This window comes from Falco cherrug, chromosome 11, assembly GCF_023634085.1.
Source record: "Falco cherrug isolate bFalChe1 chromosome 11, bFalChe1.pri, whole genome shotgun sequence".
Classification (NCBI taxonomy): domain Eukaryota; kingdom Metazoa; phylum Chordata; class Aves; order Falconiformes; family Falconidae; genus Falco; species Falco cherrug.
Genome location: NC_073707.1, coordinates 17,828,743 through 17,848,215, shown reverse-complemented (window position 1 = coordinate 17,848,215; position 19,473 = coordinate 17,828,743). Strand labels below are relative to the sequence as shown.

The 19,473-nt window shown below is 36.9% G+C and overlaps 1 long non-coding RNA gene across 1 annotated transcript in view; it reads right to left on the bottom strand.

Annotated features, from left to right (window-relative positions):
• LOC129737064 (uncharacterized) overlaps positions 1-19,473 on the bottom strand; it is a 376,497-nt gene that overhangs the window by 76,999 nt on the left and 280,025 nt on the right. Inside the window, exons 4-7 of the long non-coding RNA XR_008734486.1 lie at positions 12,449-12,541; positions 10,382-10,545; positions 8,052-8,210; positions 7,137-7,397 (exon numbers count right to left, since the gene is read on the bottom strand). This is a non-coding gene — a long non-coding RNA (uncharacterized LOC129737064). The remainder of the gene's footprint in view (positions 1-7,136; positions 7,398-8,051; positions 8,211-10,381; positions 10,546-12,448; positions 12,542-19,473) is intronic.

The window sequence follows — 19,473 nt, the reverse complement described above, 5'->3', positions numbered from 1 at the left end:
CCCCAAAATTAAATCTGCAAAAGCAGTATCGCAAGGGACAAATTCCTTTTTTTTAAAAATAAGATTCTGCAGTTACATTTGTAAGATTTGCACACTCTGTGGAAATATATTGTGTTAAAGAAAGACGCAAACGCTATCACTTGTTTTTGTTCTCTCTTGGTCATTCTTATTATCTGCTTCTGCTTGATAGAATTGTACTAGTAAAATGGTTATTGTAAGATAACAGCCACAAGCCAAAGCATCGATATCAATGTTAATGCATTATGGTTATCAGAGAGTTTTGGAAAAGAGCGGTCCTAATATAAATTGATCAATGTAATTTATTTGCTAGTTTTCCTTAGGGAACTAATGCAGTCAGCTTTCTTGCATTTCAGAGACTGCAGTGGTCCATGTCATTAAGAAACAATCATACCAAATGTCTTCAAACACTTCCTCTGTGTTCAAACAGACAGCTGCAAACAGCATCACCTCATTTGCAGTGAATCTCTCCTGGAGGAACTTTTGCTGTCTTTGTTCACCTAGCCTTCTGTGGCAACATGCCCTTTCAAGTCTACCTAGCAGATTACTGTTTTGTTGAGTTTGTTTTGTTTTTTTCATTCTTCCTGGAGTATTTTTGCACAGAGATTCCCTAACAGAGAGCAAGTGATAAGCAGTGGACTGCAACGAGAGCTAGGAATTCTGTGGCAAAATGGACACTAGGACACAACAAGTTAGATCCTGTCAGGTTGAGAGGAGGTTCAAGATACTTTTATTTATTCCCTGCAGCGATGGAGCCCTGATTTCTAAGCTGGTAAGTGCACAGTGGCAGTATTATTTTACATTCCCATCATCAGGACATAGACTGGCCATAAAATGGAAAATATTCAGCCAAAAAGGAAAGCAGTCAAAATGGTGCTTGGATAACATCAGTAAGACCATAATATAACGGGTGATACACTGGCCAGGGCAAGTGAGCAGGCCAGCAAGAGATCAATGCAGAGCAGTAGCTTTTTATTAAAAAAAGCGAGTTGTACATAGTGTGATGGTGAACGTTGAGGACTGTTTTCTGTTATGCCCTACGACCACTCAAATCCAAGGATCTTTCATGATAGCAATATAAACCCGCGTGTTACAAAATTATGTTTTAATATCAGTGTTGTTTTTCCTTTGCATAAGCAACAGATTTCAGGTTTAGAAGTGTTTTTGAATCACTTGTAGTTTTAATAATTATTTAGTTATCAATTAAATTTCCAGGCTGAACATAGTTATATGTTTTATATTACTGGAGAAGTCAGTAATTTTCCTGAGAAATCTGTGCAAAATTTAGTTAGTTTTCCAGACATGCATTAATTAAAATTTTAGAAAAAAAGCTGTTCTCCCAATTGTATGGAGTTTCTTTTGAAACTGCCTGGCCAGATTTCATTCAAATGATGTTCTGACATGCTGAAGATTACTAGCTGAAACATAATAAGATGGTCTGAGCTTTTAACTGAATCTGCAGAAATATTTAAGTGCTAGAGCTTGTTCCTACTTCTCACTTGAGGAACTTCAGTGCTTTCATCCTGGAGTCACCCCTGCATTTTTTTGCTCTCCTTAATTAATTCTCTTGTCAATATTGTTTATTTGGTGAATGGAGCAAATAAGACACCAAAGATGCCTTGCCAGGAAATTGCTCTTTCTGAAGCTATAGCTATAATTTCACACTGCAATAAATGTGCACATAGTCAGTATGGGTGAGGGGGGCTGAGGGAAGCCCAAAACATTCATCACCATGTGATGCTGGCTGCTAGCTAGAAACACAGAAAATGCTGCCTGTAACCTCCAGGGAGTTAGTCCATCATGAAAAGAGACAGGTGCAGCGTCGGCAATACAAGAATAATAAGTAGAACAACTTACACTGTCACTTTGCAAAGTAGAAATACAGGAGAAGTCTTATAGATGCTGGTGAGGCAGGGGAGGGTGAATAGATAGTCATTACCTCAGGAGGAAAATGATAAACCGTGTTCCTATTCAGAAGATGTGCCTTTGCTTATCAAATTTATCTGCATTTGCAGTAAACTATGAGAACTAAATACATTAGTTACTCAATGTCAAAACAGGCTTTTCCAACATGAAAAATATGTTTGGTTATTCTGATAAGAGCATAGATGCTTTTTATTTAACCTTAGCTTTCTCTACTTCAGTTTTAATGATAAATTGCTATTTATGTGAAGTGTTTTCCAGCTAAGCTCTTATCACAACATTGCTAGGGAATACTACAGCATGAATCTCCATATTCCTTGCAGGAGTGCTGTCCTCAGGTACTCTGTGTCATTCAGTGTGACTAGAAAAGACAATTAACTTTCATTCAATATCACTAGGGTCTTTAACATATCCCTTGTGACAATCTTCATAGACCCTTTGCATTCAAGGACAAAATCCAGGGATGAGTTTCAAAGCAGTGGGTGCAATTTTTCTTTTTTCTTTTTTTGGGGGGTTAATGGAAAGAGAAAACTCTATTTTGAGGGTTCACCACAGAGAGCAGACATTTATTTACTATGGACAGTACAGACTCCCATGGCACCTAGTATTCAGGATCCATATTTTCTAGTTTAATTTCAGTCTATCCCTGCCTTTTGCTTCTCAATTTCATGAATTGAAATAAAAGTACATACAAAGGGTCAGAGTAAGTCAAGTCTTCTGCAAGTTAGTAGAATTTGCACTATGCAACATCTCAGCCTCTTTGCCTCCCACTCAAAGGTGTCTTCCTTGTGCATACACAGTTTATGAGATGCACCAGCAAATAAGCAAAGAAGTCTTTCTATGTTGATGCCTCTTACCAGTCTCTGAATATGAACAGTCTCAATCATGTCTTGTTCTCTCCTATAAGCTTGCCTATCTCATTTGTAATATACCAGGAGCTGTACTACTGTGGTATGTGACGCTCTGAAAGCTTTTCGTGCTATTATTTTCTTGGCTCAGTTAATGCAAGCACAATTGATTCGCTAGGCTCCAAAAAAATCTCTATTGTTGCAGCAACTCAAACTAGTATTTAAGTAGAACCTTTTCAGCAGAAAATCAGAACTAGAGAGCAAAGTATTATGATTCACTTATTAATGTAAAAAAGTATAAACCTTGTATGCATGACAGCAATCCTATACTTACAGGTACATTAACAAGTTAACACACCATTCAATTTCAAATGTCTATAATTCCATGAACTTCTGAAAACAAAATATATCTTCCTCCTCCTATGATGTGCCATTTGTACACTACCCAGTCAATAATTTTTTTATAGCATGGAGGAAAAAATATGCCAGCAAGCCACTAATTTGTTTTATAGTCTTCAACAATTTTGATTTTTGGCAGAGAAATAACATTTAGATAGTTAAATCTATTAACAAATTTATGTAATGCTTTTAGGAAGTAAATCTTGGTACACTGGCAAACACTTTAATCACTTGTACACTTTATGCTCTTACTAAATTCCTCAGACTGGGGATACATAAGCAATGTGATCCTAATGATCTGTGTCCTGTAATAAGGTAATTGAGCCTAGAACATATTCCTGCAACAGTGATCTCAAATGCCCTGATATAAATCCTATAATAACTAACACTTAATCTTGCCATAAGCTCTGTTCAAACAAATCCACCCCACCTTAATAAGGCTCTGCAAGGAGTGACAGCTTTTCTTCCTTTTCCCTTGCTCACTTTCCCCTCACATAGAGACTCCTGCACACTTTAGTGGACTTTAGGGTTGGGCCTAAAAATGGAAGTCTGACTAAATGAAATATACTGAATTAGTTCAATCAGTTATCAGTGAAGAAATGGTGACTTATTGGTATTAACAAACCAAATCAGGTGGAGCATTAATGAAGACAGTGCAGACCTCTAAAAAAAAAAAAGTTTTGCAGGATGAAAGATAACCAAGAACATTGGGTAACTGCTGAAGCTTAAGTAGAATAAAATAGATTTCTTTTATATTATTTTCTCAGTGTGAAGTGGCCTATATTTTCAATTAATCTTTTTTTAAAAAAGAAAAAAGAAAAACTACAAAAAAAAAACACCTTAGTAAGTGTACTGTGGAAAAAAACCCCCACACTTCTAATTAGGATGTCATATTATTTTTGTATCTAGATTTTAACTGCACTCACTTGATATACTCATTAACATTGTTTTCATTACAATCAAGCTTCTTACTATTTTCTAACTGCATTAGACTCTGTATTCAAGGAAAGGGAAAAAAATGAGTCCTGAATAAAATTCTGGCACCAGGCATCCCTTGAATCTGAATTGAACTCTATTTCTTTTGATAGACAGAAATAGACATTAAGTGAGTATTATGCAGTTCTGAAAGCTTGCACACACAGACAGGGCCAGCCGATGGCCACTTCCCCTAAACCCCTGTGCGTCTCTGCAGTAGCCCCATTAGGATGCTCTTTCCCAGTTGCACGCTGGCTCCTGCTGCCCACCACAGCTCACTAGGACTCCGCAGCTGCCCCCGGCACAGTCCTTGGCCCATTTCTGTCTCCAGCCGGGGTGCTTCCCACATTCCCCTGCCTGCGGTCTCAGGACCCACCTCCCTCTGCAGAGCGACACAGTCAGCCATCCGCAGCCACTGCTCAGCCCGCTGCCCTGCGGCCACCCGTGCAGGGTATGCACGAGAACTGCAGCAGGGCACCTCGCCCACCGACCCTGAAATGAAGAAGTATCAACCGGGGCAGAGAGAGGGATTTACAGAATTCCTGGACATGTCCCTCCACGTGTGTGGGGACCTCACCATTCCTGCTGCACTGGTCAGCTCTGGAGGCATTTCTGCTCTTAACAGTCAATCTGTTTCTTGTTAGTAGTGCCCCTATACTTCCTACCCCACATCCCAGTTTCCATGCAAAAAAATCATGCCACACAGTTCAATTTAAGACATTCAGGATCATACTGTGGCATTGGTTCCAATTCCTTTTGGAGTCAATGCCTTTCCAGAGGCTTCAGAGGCATGCATGCTACTTTGTTTTTCACAAGACGGTGTAATATGCTTTTACTGAGAGAGATATGTACAAACTCCTATTACCTTCAAACATAATGTGGGTTTAGGTATATTTTCCAGAAACGGTCCCATGGCCATTGCTATAACGGTGACCACTGAAACAAGTCAAAGGAAGCTTGATAGAACTCCATGTAAGACCACAGTCCAGCAAAGTAGTTAAAAAAACCCCAAGCATGACATTTCCCCACATCACTTCAATTTTTACAAATAAGCAAATGCCAAACTGCTTAGTGTAGTAAGTCCTGTGTAGGTGCACAGTACATAATAACTACCTCTTTGGGGTCAGTTTGTTAAAGTTCTTACATTTTTAGAACATCCAACTATCCTATGGAAATGTATAAAAGATATTTTTTAAGATATAACAAAAACCTGTTAATTAATTTCATTAACTTTTGTATTAGCTTAGTTTCACTTCACTGAAACAAGTCTTTATTCTCCATTTCTAAAGAAACTTAAAAATAAGTAATGGGGAAAAAAATGAATATAAAGTAAACCTACCTGGAGCAATTACAAATAGTCTTTGGATCACAAGTCTTTACTACAATAATTAAAAACATCAAGTATTTTTTTCCTCAAGAATTCCTTTACTTCCAGCACTTTGGGTACTTATTAGTACCTTTGCAATACTTTGTGCTGTTTTGTTATGTTAACCCATCTGACCCACTGAGGAAGGTTCAGTTTAACTATTCACTGAGCTGAATTCCTGCTAATAAGTTGGATTAGTATAAAAATATTTTAATGAGCATCATTTCAACATCTGGTAGTGTAAAACTAGCATTTTCTTCCTGACGAAATTATATTCATTCTTATTTCTTACCCTTGCAATAAAACACACTATTATTACTTATTTCTGTTCACTTACAAGGCAAAACACAAAAAAGCAATTTTAGTAATGTATTTTCCCTTTCTCATAAACAGTTTATGTTTTATTTAAACAGGATCCAAAATTGCCACACACTAGGCATATACTATAAGAATCTGACACAAATGAAATATTAAAGTTGAAAGCTTTAAAAATTTCTTATATAGTGGAGTCATTAGTTTTTTCCGTAACTTTAGGGAAATTCAGATGAAGAGTGAGATTTTTATCCTCTGACTCTTCATAAAATACCAGAAAAGCATTCCCCAGCAACAATGACGTTTCAACATTGTAACATTCTTCTAAGAATAGGAGATAAGACTATTACGCACACACAAGACATTTCAGGCATTCTTAATAATTAAGAATGGTTCTGATCTGCCCTCTGCCTGATGGTCTTTCACTTTTCACCAAAACACAGGTATGTTGCTGCTTGGAAGATCTTTTTGGTCAGAAAAATTGACCCTTGAGAAGATTCCATTTCTAAGAGCTTTTCTGTTGGTTGAACAGATACGAACAACGCATGGGAAGCATGCTCTTTATTTTGCCCCCTTTTTACTATCAGTTTGGTTAGAACAGTCTCCGTACCCACATCAACAGTCACAAAATTTGTAAGGTAATTCTTACCAATGGGAACTCAGGTTACTAAATTCTTAGCCAGATTGCACTCTGCCAAATTAAAATAGGTACAAGCTTTTTTAAAATTATTTATTTTTTCTTTTACGTGCCTGGGGTACTCTTCAGAATCTTAGAATACAACTTGACTTTGCTGTATGTGCTCTGTGTCTTACACAATCAGAGCTATTGGACTGCAGCTCAAAAGGTCAAGGCAACTTGTGGTTATCAGAAGTTTTAACTGGTACAACACGTGTACTGGAAGCTCCCTGTTGTATGTCACCACCACTGTGTGCCTTTTCTCTTCTCTTGATTTTTATATTAGATCACATCACAACTGTAGTGTTTCCTATCTGTAGGTCATAGCAATTTTCACTAGCTGAAACCTCAATAGCCTGGCCACACAGCAGTGCTAGCGGGCACTGGTCAACTCCATATTGCAAGGAGGTCAAACGACTTTTTAGTACTTCTTATCCAGCAGGATTGAAAGGATTTATAATCCATCCTATTTGGAACACATTACTGGAAAGAAAGGGATAGTGGTATTTCCCTTAACTTCCAAAACCTGTAGAAAAGCTTTTACAGAAAACGCATATAAGCAGTTTTTTAATAAATTTTAGAGAAAAGAGATTTATAAGTAAGGATTTGAGTCACTTACTTGTAATGGCAATACACTGAAATCCAGCAGAGTTGTTCTTCACTGCAAACTTGCTGACCATAGCAATGTTGACTTAAGCAAACCACCAAATCCCTTAATTGAGGGAATGTCCTTCACAAATAATAGAGAAGGTTTTAAAGATGATTCACAACAGCAGTGCGATGACATTGTCACTCCCCAGAGAGTTTTATCTCCGAAATCACCCATCATCTGTGCCATTAGTGCATGCCTAAGATCTTTGGCAACCTCATGCATCTCTGGCTAGCTGTGAATCAGAAGACCACATTAAGATTAATCGTTACCAAAAGCCCAGGATACAGTGCAACACAGTAAGTTTAAGAACACATTTAACCAAATTTATCTCAATGTTAAAATTGTCAAAAGACATAAATAAATCTGGTTCTGTGTATTTATAACACTTTCTTGTTGAACCCAGTATCATTTTCCTACTACAAATGGCACACAGCACTCTTTCAGTTTAGTTTCTGCTTTTACATCTTCCAGTGAAAAATCTGTCCATTAGTCCTCTCATTGAAAATATACAAGAAATGATATTTCTAGATATTGTTCGCTGTGTAAAAATTGTAATTCCTCTGAAATAGACTGCCTTAATAAGGGGAAATTATTGCATGGTACAGACAGAAAAGTGAAATAATTGGTTTTCAGTGTTTGAGCAGTTTTGTTTCTTTGTATTCTTTCAGTTTGATTGTTGGTGGAGTTAAGATTTCATTACAGAGTGAGCTATTGGTTCTAATAAGATATTACTGAAGTATTATTTCTGCTTTGAAATCATGTTTAAATGATGTACCAAATAAGGTTAACTTTTAAGGGCTAAATCATCAGTGAAAAACGTTAACAAAGTAATTAATAGCACTCAGAAGTTAAAATAGGTTCTTGATGCAGCCTGACAAGGACTTGCCTGTAAGTACATCAGCACGGGAGGCAGATGGACACAGAGGCATTCTGAGTGGCAGCTGCCTTCTTGCTTCTTGTAAAGGGGGAGAAAAGTGCCAGGTGGACTTTCCAGCATCGGGCAGCAAACCCTACAACCTCCTGTAAGCCAGTGTCAGGGCACTAGATGGGGAAAAGTGGAAGTATTTCTATCTAATTCACACATACAAATTAAAAGATAAGTTAGCATGTAAATATTCATATAAATGAGTACACTCATTTCCTTTTACTTCATTGTGTGTGTCTAGTACTACTTTCAGTCTAGCCCATATAATTTTAAGGGTCTGACATCTATTGCCCTGATCTCATTTATCACCAGCCCATCTCCATTTTAGAAGCACAGATACTCAGTGTACAATTTTTACTGTAAAATTGAATTTGTTTCTTATGACAGAGTAAGCTTGTTGAATTTATGATGTAACATTGAACATCCTTCACCTTGAAAGTAGCTCTCCTGCTGTAAAAACAAGGCATCTCTCTCATAAGGACACTGTAACATGATACAGATGCCCATCCTGTTAGACAAGGTCATGCCAGTAGAAACTAAACTTAATTTTCTGAGACGTTCCAACATTTAGCCTTATTTTTCACTTTACAAGGATAAATATTAGGAAATACTTTATCCCGGTGTAGTAACTGTCCTTGCATCAGTGGAACAAAGAAGAATTTGATGTTCAGTTCAAAATCGCTGAGTGAAAGAAAAGACAAAAATCATGTTGTTTGCCTATCTGATCATTGTTGCATTTGTTTTTACATTGCAGAAAAAACCTGAATTATCTTTCTTGTAGTTTGGAACCAAATTCTTCACTGTTTTTAGGACTTTCTCAAATCCTTTGCATTGGGTGTATTTCTTTTCTCTCTCCTTACTCTTCGCTCCACCCCCTTTGCCTCCCCACTCCCTCCAATTACTGTCAAGTTCCTAAATAAAGCTACCTGTAAATTTGCGTTAATTAACTTACATTACATAGAAACAGGAATATATTGCAGTTCCAAACTTGTCTTCAAACTTACACAACCTACTTAAAGTCTGCAGCTTATGTGTCATAGTCAGAGCCAACTCAGTTCGCCTCACGTGGGGCACCAATTGTGGCAGCACAAACAAACCAGTCGGCTGCAACAAGGCTTTTACCATCCATCAGATTCTACCATCCCCACTGTTTCTCCTTCCTCTAGAAGTCAGACCACACTGCTCCTCCCCCACCCAACACCCTCTACCACCATCCTCGGGGCTATTTAACCACTTAGTGGGAACGAGCTACAGCTGCACATCGTCCATGTCAATCAACCCACTGCCTTGGAGGCGAGGCCACAGCTGCACGTTATCAATGCTAATCAACCCACTGCCTTCATTCCTCTACAGTTAGGTGTTTTTTCTTTGGTAGCACTTCACAGAAACGTTTACAATTCTGAGATAACAAAGTTCTGCACTAACTCAATCCCTTTGCCATGTGGGGGACAGCATTTTCATTCATCCAGTTACAGCAGCACTGATGGGTCCATCTGGCTCCATCTCTGAAATGCACCCCAACAGGATGCAACTCCTCATTTTCCAAGAACAATAATCCCCTGTGACCCTCCAAAGTCTCTCCTGCCTTGCCTTGCCTCCCTTTCCTGTTTTAGCTCATCTCTGTGGAGGGTCCATGACCAGCCACGGCTCAGTTTCCTCCAGGCAAGAAAGCAGGAACCACCATCCTTATCTGTTGCACCCTTTTTTGCTCATTCTGCTTCTCTAGAGAAACTTAGCTGCTGCCAGCTGTTAAAACAATTTTCCAGCCAAAGCAAACACTTGCAGACTGTTGATGTTCCTCTCAGCTTTAAGGAACTGAGATGCTGCAGACTAAAGCACCTCAAATTTATCTGGATCCGTTTACAACTACTAAAGGGGAATCAGTTAACAGCTGGAGAAATATTTTCCAACTATAATTTAAGCTAGGGTCTGTGTGCTCCTTGGGTAGGTGAATGCACATCCCTGGCAGAGCAGTTGGATTCTGCAGTACTCTGGAGATCTTATAGAAGACTTAGTTAAATAAATAATTTTAAAAAAAAAAGAAGACAATTATTCACATGCTCTCAATACTAAATTCCAGCTTTTTAGCTCTTTGTATTGCTCTAGATCATAATGCATAGAACTTTCTTGGCCCACAGCAACAATATCGAGCAAAAACTGCATGGTGTTTGATGTCAAGCTTTATTCTCCCTTTTAAGTTCATTAATTTCTGTGGTTGCAAGGATCATCAGAGCATCATGGACCGTATAAAATTTCAGCAAATCATCCATCACTTGCAAAGGCTTACCTCAAAGAATGAGACCTTTTTTAACAAAGAAGTAGACAGCCTGATGTGCTCCTGATGTATTTATCCTTCAGCTTTAAGAATGTTCATCCTTGAAGGAACGTTGGTTGATTATGCAATTGGATCACAAGGTATCACAAGCAAAGTATGTATAAACCTACATTTTTCTAGGAGGCAAAGAAAGATTATTGTACTAAGGGCTCAGCACTTCTCAGATGGTTTTCTTATCCCCTTCCTTGAGCTGTTCAGATTCTATATGGCCTAACTTCTCATTTTGATTTCTTTTCTACTAGTGTATATTTCTCCCTTACTAAGAATAAATCATCAGAAGAAGCTGTTTTGAAAATGGCTTGGACGAGTTTTAACCAACAAATCCAGTGTAATCAGCAGGCTCTGATGCTCAATGTTGAAGGTTTCTTTCAGAATAACATGCCATGTTTAATCAGTTTTACTAATACTGCACAGTACTATCTGCTTTGACAAGAATATGTTGATCATATTACAGAATGATTACTGCTAATGGAGATCTTTTAGACAAGATTAGATTTTGCTTCTGTCCAGATGCCTCAAAGAATGTTATTAGTTTTTGGTGTCATATTTTCATAACATTAATATGATCAGCTTATGGGCTTGCTCATATGCTATAACTGCAGCAATTTATCTGACAGTTAAGCTGTCAGGACCATGCAGCATCTAACCCAGTGAACACTGCTGCAATCTGTATCAAATTAGGCACTGCCCACACAATCTTACCATAGCTGTGATTTGACCAATGAATATTCTGATGAGCCCTCAGCAGCTGAGATTCAGAAATTTACATCATGCAGTTCAATATATGTTTCCAAGAAAGCTGATTACTTCATGATAATATCCCTAACAGTGAATCAACATACTTTTAAAGAAATGTAGCTTTTTGGTTTTTTCCCCCTATAAATCAGTGAAATGGGATTCAGAGCTGTGCTACTTTGACAGCTAATTAACGTGACACTGTATGGGAAGCCCATTAGTAGAACAGCAGTTGTCATAGTAGGTTTTCTATATATGTACAGAAAGGATGATAAATTACTTTGGTTACGAAGCACTTTTCTGTTCTTCTTTCAAAGCTACCCGATATCCACAAGTACCTCTCATGACCCATATTTACCGATTAGACACACAAAAAAATTTATAAAAGCTGAGAAGCGTAAAGATTGGTTTTAATACATTTTGACTGGAGAGTCTTACAATATCAACTAAGCAATACTATTGCCCTTAAGTTTAATACATGCTGATATGCACTCTAATGGTATGCTTCATTCCTCTTGATAATATGCCTTTAAAAACAATGTCCTTTAGGGTCCAATGGACCATGAAATAGTCTCTGCAAAAGTACCAGCAGTGCCGATGCTGAGACAAACATTCATTTCAGCTGTCCCCTTTAAGAACTGTGGAAGAAATGAAGCACATTTATTATATACTGATGTATTCTGACTAGATAATCCTTTTCAGTTGTAGGCACTATAAAGATGAGTGCAGATTACTGTGGGGGAACGTTTTAAAAAAATCAGATGGGCTGAAAGAGTTGTGCTTCCAATTTCACAGTTGGATAATTTGCTTTATAAACTTCTATTTAAAAGAAAGTTTTACTGGCAACATAGTACGCTAAGTAAACAATCTATAATTTGAAAGTGAGTAAGTTAGAGATACTTACTCAGAAATGGTTTCCACTAATGCTACATTTATTAATTAATATTGGATTTTGCTTTTCTATGCTCCAGGCATTTTGAATGCTTTTTCTAGATAAATCATTGTCATTACAATTCTGTCAAAATTTACCCCTTAAAGTGCCACCATTTAATGGCATTTTGATAATGTGCTTATTTCTGTATATGATAGGGACTAATCAAGTCATACTGAAAACAAGACCTCAGGATCTGGAACATGATACTTAGATCATGGTATTTTTGTGCATTTTTCAATGCATAAACTTCAATATTCCCATCTTAAAGCTGGGAATATGATGCAGAAAGCCTAAGGGATTTTTTGCGTGATGCAGTAAATGGAGGGAGAAGCTATACCAAGAGATGTTACCTGGCTGTCAACATGTGACCTTGGTCTGCTGAGCCCGTATCATCGGGTCTTTTAAGAAACATTGAAAATAAATCAGTCAGATGCAACCTGTGTCTGATCGAAAGGGAGAGCAGGAAATTAACAACTAGAAACTGTCCTTTTTTTTATGTATATATGTACATTTTTTAAATCTATCAAAGCCCAAATCCAATGTATTGAAAATTAACAAAATTGAGCTAGCCTGAGAAGCCATGAAAAAATGTATCCTACACAGCACATGGTAACCTATAACAATACATATTCTGTTGAACCCTTTCTTGTTTAGCAGAGTTTTCTCCAAAATTCAGAGTAGGGAAAATCCCTAAGTACAAACCAAGGAAGAAAACACCTCTAAGAAGCTTTATGCACACATACCTATGTGAAACTAGCACACAAGGAATTGTTTGACCGACCAAGTCTTTATCTGCTATAAATGTTTACGGGTGTTGATAGATACACTATGTTTACATCAGCTGAAGTTCTGTCATCTGAACTTCTGTACATTCTTCTAATTTAGAATAAACAGTTTATACAAGTTTCTTTAACTCAGAGGTGTAAAATAATTAGGTAATTTATGACATTCTGATAATGTTTAGATTTGTTGCCTCTCCTGCCTGCTTTTTAAAAATGTGTCATGATACAAACATAATCCTTCAAATAGCTAGTTAACTTTAATACCTAACAATCAAAAGTCAAAACTGTTTTTTTTTAACAGTTTTGTTGAACTGTCGAGAGTTCTGTGTTTGAGAGAGAGCAGAACTGGCTAGAAACGAGAACAGACTTCAGATTTCTCTATCAGCACAGTTTTTCTACGTGGTGAACAGCACATTGGTCTCTGGTTTCTCTGCTAACACATACCACAGCCGAGGTGACATGTCACTGCTGAAAAGCTGCTTGTATCATATGTTTCATTTTGCTGGCATGCCACATTTCAGAAAATGCAATGTATTGCAGTACTTCACCTACACATTACTGTTGTCTTTATGGACTCTGAGATCATACTTATGAGAAATGGGAAGAACTGAATATCATTCGTCTATAGACTGAGTAATGCATTCAGAAGCTGAATTCCAACCCCCCCCCCCCCCCCCCCCCCGCCTTCTCTCAATGTAGAATTCAGTTACCAGCTGTCATCCTACTTTAAAATGAAATTGATGCACTGACCTTCCATTGGTGTTAATATAATATAAATTACTAGATTTGGGGTTGGGTTGAAACTAATTTCTAGGCAAGAGTTTAATAAAAAGTTTGGGTAGGAGTGGTTCCTTTGAAACCAACTAGTGTCTAAGAAAATGCATTTTACCTACAAAAAAGTATAAAGGTACTTTCTGAAAGCAAAGTTTGGCTGCTAGACTATGAATAAGGAAGGAATGAGGAATAAGGAAGTTCATACTACAAGGCTTCTGTCTGCAAACTTAATAGATAAGGAAATAAACTACTACTTTGTCATATTCTCTGATGCTCATGACAATCTCTTTTGGCAATGAGCAGAAATAAATGTCACAAAATATATTAATCAACATTATTTTACTCTCTGCTGAAGAAGATAATATAAAAAATGTAATATTATGACAGACAGCTTAGAACTTTTAGCAGAAATATAAATTTCCTGACTGTATACTTTCAGAGTTTTATAACACTTCTGGTGTGTTTTATATACATATATATATATATATATATATATATAAACAAATCTACATAAAAGAAAATCAGAAGCTTTCTTTGGAAGAATCGGAGATTCTTTTACCACAGCACATCTCTCAGAAATAAATATTATTTAGTTGGAAACAAGAATTGTCTTTCCTTTATGTCAAATGTATTAACCAATTAAGATTGTTACTGTGACTGCACTGAAATAAAACTGAAACTTTTTTATAGTAAAAGAGCTTTACTTTAAATTTGTTTATTATCATAGCCATACAGGCTTAGTATATAATTAGCAGGTGAGACCATTAAAAACAGTGCAATATTTTAGGCTAAGATCTGGCAATTCTGTGCAGCACTGAGCAGTGCTCTGTTCAGACATTTGTGAATTGGGTTTGTTTCTTATTTTGTGCAGTGTGTGTGGTGTGGTGAGGAACACACTCAAAAGAAAACAATCTGTTTTGAACATACCTGAACAAAACTGCTTGTTCTGTTTCCTACCCAAATGCAATACTGAAAAAACCCACAAAGTTGAAAAAAATATTTCGTTCTTTCAAAATATTTTCCAAATTTTCTGTCCCCTTAAACACTACATTTAATTAAATATTATTTTCAAATGTCACAGCTAATTGAAAACTTGAAACATTTTGTTTTAAAATTGTCAAAACAAAAGCTATTTTATTTTCTGTTATTGAACATTACTTTTACTTTGTTTAGTATCAACATCAAAATGCATTCAAATTATTTTGAGTAAGGAGCCTGAAATGGAGTTTGTGAGAAACTTGAGCTTCAATAACTGTTTAAATATATCTCCTTAACCAGTATGTGTTTTCTGTATTGCATGTTCTATCAGTCAGGAAAATCTCCATGATGTTTATTTTCTGTACCACTCTCTACATGTCATGAAGCATATGCTGTAGGAAACTGATTGCCTTTCAGACTGACAGCTGCAGTGCTGTTCCGGTTCTCTGATATGAAGGAAGATATCTAGCATTTAAGCAGAGAAATTCCTCAGTAATATGTTTGGACACTTGCCTTTAGAACTTAATCATTATAAACTCTGGGGCTGTTTGCTTTGGTAGTTCGGTATTCTTATTTCCTAATAGGCATCTCTTTTAAGTTTTATGGAGGCAGATAATTCTAATCAATATTATTTTTTCCAGGAAACTGTATCTTATGCCACAAGTTATACGTGAATTCCTTCCACTCATTTCATTTTCAATCCTTCTGGCAAAGCTAGAGCTACACAGAGTATACTTGGTTAATACACATGTACACTCACTGTTAGATTCTTTACTCAACATCATATAGCGCCACTCAATGGTGATTCTTTATGGACCATTTCTTTCAAGAATTGTCGAAAGGGCTGCCGCACAGTAGGTCATCTTATAGGTGACTTATTGACAGAGCTCTACAAAGGTTCACATTACTTAATATGTCATATGAACACGTAATTGTTGTAATCCAAAAACACTTGATTGCTTTGAATTGCAGGTGCTATACTACCATGATTGTAGTAATTAAAATAATTAGGGTTGGAAGAAGTATAATTAAGTTATTAATATACACAATCTTCGTTAAATGCAGAATATAGGTCTTTTTGACAAGGGAATAGAAGCAGCAGGATAACACTGCAAAAGGTCAAAGTGACTAATCAGATCAGAAGTCAGAAAATTGCCTTTTAGGAGAACTATAACATTGTTACCATATAACCAAGTAGAGAAACTTGGGGGGGGGGTTTGGGTTTTTTTTTTGGGTTTTTTTTTTTACTTTTTGGGTGTGTATTACATTAGGATCATACGTCTCATTTCCTTGTAGTTTTTGAAAAAGCTCCAAAATGTGAAAAATAGAGCATGATGGAATTATTAATGCTGCAGGATCACACTGGCAAGCAACACTGAGGCAGATTAGTCTCAGAGTATTTGTTGAGCAGGAGAGAAATTTCCTTTTTTTGGAAGACATTCCTACTGTTTCTTTGGTTGCAAGGTGTAGGCAAAAATGTTAAAAATATGAAGGTTTGTTCCTAACACTTAGGTGTCTGTCACAACAGATGCGTTGAAAATGAAACAAAATATTCTCTTTAATAAGCCCAGATCTTCACCATGACATTTCCTATATTGGGAAGCTAACCAAAAGGGTTCAAATATACGCTGTTATCAGAAAGACTCTTAGGTGATGTGACTAACTTCTTTCCTGATATGAGGTGTCAACAGATATGGCTTCCAATAATCAAGTTAAGAAAGAGAAAACATTTCCTGTTTCACACAGCATGGCAATATTGGTGTCAGTGTGAAAAGTAAGGTGAGAAGATCATTGCGGAACAACTCAAATGAACTTTAATTAATGACCAGCACACCAATAATCTAATTAGTGCCTATTTTGTTCAGTAACATTTTAAGTACAATGTAAACTAACTTCTCTCCTCTAGAAGCTGTATTAGCTTTCAACCTGTAGATTATAACCCTGCTTTATTTTATATAGTTTTGGTTTTTTTTTATTCTATTATATTTATTATCCCAATCGCATTCCCCTATGGTGATTCAAGTAAATGCTTTGCCACAAGTTGGAAATTACCATCACTAATCAGTGTGTTGATATCTTTTTGTTTCTGCGCATGCATTCTATGTCTGGAAATGTATTTTCCAAGCTTGTGCTGGGAAAGAAAAGAATTGGAAACAGGCCTAACAGTTCTGCCAAGTTTTCTTAAGAGTTATGCAAATATATATGGGTGACAATGAAAGAAGTTCAGAAAACTTTAGTTTGCACAGCTACCCTGGATTGTTTTTTGGCAGAGCCGCTGACTGACTCTGATTACTTCTGACTCAAAAGCTGTGACCTACACTGTGTCCTTTTTCTGCTGATCATGCTGCATTACAATTGCTACAATAGTGGTATGGAAGCTTGTAATTTCTATATAGCAAAGTTTTCTATAGTAATAAAATTTTTATGTTTATGTTACATATTTCTGGGTATTATTTCTTTTCTTGCTGTCTTCAGGCTACACAGTACTCGCCTTTTCCCAGCAATATTCATGCTAACTTCAAAACCTGACTGCTCATGCAAACAAAGCAGAGAGGTTTTGGCCTTTGATGTCAAATGGTACAACTGCTTTTATGAGTAACACAGACTTTCAGTCCTGTTGACTGTCAAAAAATGCAAATACTTCCCCTTATGCTGCCACATAACAATCTCCTCTGCATGTTACAATGCAGCCTAAACCCAAGCTAAATAAAAACAGAGTTCAGTAGAAGAATGAATGCAATCTGGAGAAGAATTTCCATGTTGAAATTTCAACCATTTTTTGACAGTGAAAATGTAATTCAGTAATAGTTCAAAAAGGACTCCTTCCACATGCTTAGGAATACATGCAAAAGCTGGAATAAAATAACATATTCCCTTTTGGGAAATACCTAACATGTTATCTGAATGTGTTTTGGGGTCAACTAATGCTGATGCACTTGTGGGACAACAGGAACCATAGATGCCTTCCATGTCTATCAAACACCATAAACTTATATAATACGAATAAAGGAAGAAATCAGAATCTTATAAATCTCTAAGTCCAGTAAAGAGAAGCGTTGTAGCACCCCCAAAATTCTTCCCTCAGTCAAACACATGGCTAGGGAACATCTAACATGACAGCTGAGAGATCAAGCTGCTCTGAGATGACAGAGGAAATCAGTATTTTACAGCTAATGCCCACGCTATCACATACTCAGCCAAGTGTATTTTGTGAAACTGGAATGTACTAATAAAAAATAATGTTTGTAGACTACAGCAATTTCTGAGAACCTCAAGAACATGCTGTTAAGACAGTATGTATTATGAAATCTAACCATATTAATGAAAGATCCAAAGCAGAAAATGACATCTTTTCAAATACCGGAAACCCTTTTCTCTTTTAAAAGATTAATAATTTTTCAACTTAGGTTTGCTTCCGCCCCCCCCCCCCCTACAGTTTCTGAGCATACAGTACTAAATAACAGTAGAATAAAATTGTGTCTGATTGAAAAGAATTTAGTGGTCTCCCTTTACCTTGAGGTGTAATTTTCTACTGAATGGAGGTTCTTAAGACAAATTTTAATCTCTCAACTCTTTACTTGTCATTGACAAGGAGAAGCAAGGAAAGAACAATAAATCCCTGTTTGTAGAAGTAGGATAAAATGAAACCACTCAAGCATTTACCTTGCATTACGAAATGTGAACCTTAGTTCCTTGGGACTCATTTGCTGGACCTCTCCCCCTCACTTATCATGCATTTGTCTAATAATTCATTTTTAGGCCAGCTTTGACAAATGTTTCTTAAGTGAACGATATTAAAAAAAACTTGTCTAGACTGTACAAGGAGAGCTAACAGATTTTTTTTTCTTCTTCTGTCATAATGTTAAGAAGAGTGAATATGTTTCAAGAGATACTTGGATGGGTATTTACAATGACAAATCTCTGTAGTTTCTAAATCCATGCTTGCCTAATGAAGAAAGCAGACAGAGTGTCTGTATGCACCCCACTGCTCATTAGGCTGTGAATAGGTGTAAGCATATGTATACTCATGGTTTTCATTACCAAAATACCTCACAGTCTTTACAGTTCTCAGCTATCAAGCGGAACAGCACTAGTAACCCTCATCTTGCAGGCAAGGAAATGGGGCCTGAGATTACATGTGATTTATTCAAGGTCAGAGAGGAAATCTGCATTAAGGTTTGAACTCAAGTGTTTTGATCTCTAAAATCCAACTAATTCAACCATTATACAATTCTTTATCTATGCAAGATGTAATGTTGAGCACATCCCTATGGTGCTTTCTGAATTAGAGTCCTCAATCTCTTGCATGCCCATATGCTGCAGGAAATTAAATGACTTGGGCAAGTTGTTTGATGAGGATGAAATGTTCTAAGGTACAGCCAGGCACAATGAATATTGTTCTTTACATAAAAGCCAACACCCCTCACTTACCCCCCAAAAACAAACCAAACCCAACCAAAACCCAACCCATACCAAAAAGAAAACCAAAAAGAAATATACTCTACATACTCAACAGACTTCTGTGTCAAATTCTGCTGGATTGGGACAATGACTGACTGGATTCTGTAAGGAGACTTGCAGCTCAGCTGATGACTGAAGCTAACACCACTAGGAAATAAATTGTGATATCCTTGTGATCTATCAAAATTTATAAAGCCTGTGAGTTTCTTTCTTATTGGTTGGAGCTGAATAAGAACCTTGAGGAAAATATAGGTATTTACAGTGTATCTAGCTATACCTCTGTCTGTGATTCCTTCCCAATTCCCTCAGGCTTCCTTGCAGTCCTAGCAAAAAGGAGAATTCTCATTTCTCAGTACTTTACTTGCCAGCCAACTGCTGGA